This window comes from Anoplophora glabripennis, unplaced genomic scaffold (genome assembly GCF_000390285.2).
Source record: "Anoplophora glabripennis isolate ALB-LARVAE unplaced genomic scaffold, Agla_2.0 scaffold674, whole genome shotgun sequence".
Classification (NCBI taxonomy): Eukaryota; Metazoa; Arthropoda; class Insecta; order Coleoptera; family Cerambycidae; genus Anoplophora; species Anoplophora glabripennis.
Window position 1 is genome coordinate 88,335 of NW_019426031.1, and position 1,083 is coordinate 89,417.

General features: G+C 35.5%; 1 non-coding gene across 1 annotated transcript; it reads left to right on the forward strand.

Annotated features, from left to right (window-relative positions):
* Positions 1–413: 413 nt before the first annotated feature.
* Trnal-uaa lies at positions 414–496 on the forward strand. The gene has a single exon. It is a non-coding gene; the product is annotated as a tRNA-Leu (tRNA).
* The last annotated feature ends 587 nt before the right edge of the window (positions 497–1,083 follow it).

Genomic DNA, 1,083 nt, shown 5'->3' on the forward strand with positions numbered 1-1,083 from the left:
AGTTCTTGGTTAATCAAGTCGCTACTGTTCTGGTCTTCCATAACTGACGCTGTTGGATCATACTGAAACGTATCTTCGAGAAAACTAGGCATTGACATAGAGGTAGTTGAGGATAGTTAAATGTGTCTAACTTTTTAGGTGTAAACGTTGGTGTTTCGAACATTCCTAGGTTCTTGTTTAATCGCTACATCTGTTTTAATGTTAGATAATAGTTTTTGCAACGGCTCCGTAATAGGTTTATAACTTTTTTCCAACTGAGTCTGGGATTGGGCTATGTCTGATTTTAAATTTCTATATTTTTCTCGAACTGATTTTCTGGTTTTAACCAGTTCTTTTGCTAGTTCTTTATTCATTGTCATTATCGTAGATAATGATGAAGTATGATAAGTGCATATTTATTTATAATAAGAGCAGTCAGGTTGGCCGAGTGGTCTAAGGCGCCTTGTTTAAGCCTGGGTTCCGTAAAGGAGCGTGGGTTCGAATCCCACACCTGACAAACTTTTTATGGTAAAATGTAGGCATCAAACACTTTTCTATACCTCCCCGATGATACCGGATAGTCTTTATCAATAACAAGGAATCCATATTTATCTTTCCAGCATTCACCGCATATGTCTTTGAATTGCTGAAAAGACAAGTCTACATTGACGTGATCATCATAAATATGTTTTAAATTTGTAACATCTTGCTTAAAAACAATAATAAAGTTCGAGTTATCCCTTATGAGTTGTTTTGGGATTGATGAATATGTCTGACACAAATAAAAACAGTCTGTATTTTTATGACGGCCGAAACAGAAATAGTCTCTCACAATGCTCTGATTGTGGCAAATTACATCATCAAAAATTATTACAGAATTAGGTTTTATTTCACTGGGAGGAATCACCTCGTTGCCGTCACTGAATTCATAATATCCAATGTCTTTTACAGGACTTAGCAATTGTTTCAGGTATTGATATTTTGGTTGATATAGAGATTTCGAGTATAGGTAAACATTTTCAAAACGTAAACCGTTTGGATGCTCCAATAAACTTATCATAACATTTGTTTTTCCGCAACCCGATGCACCCACTAGTAATCCCC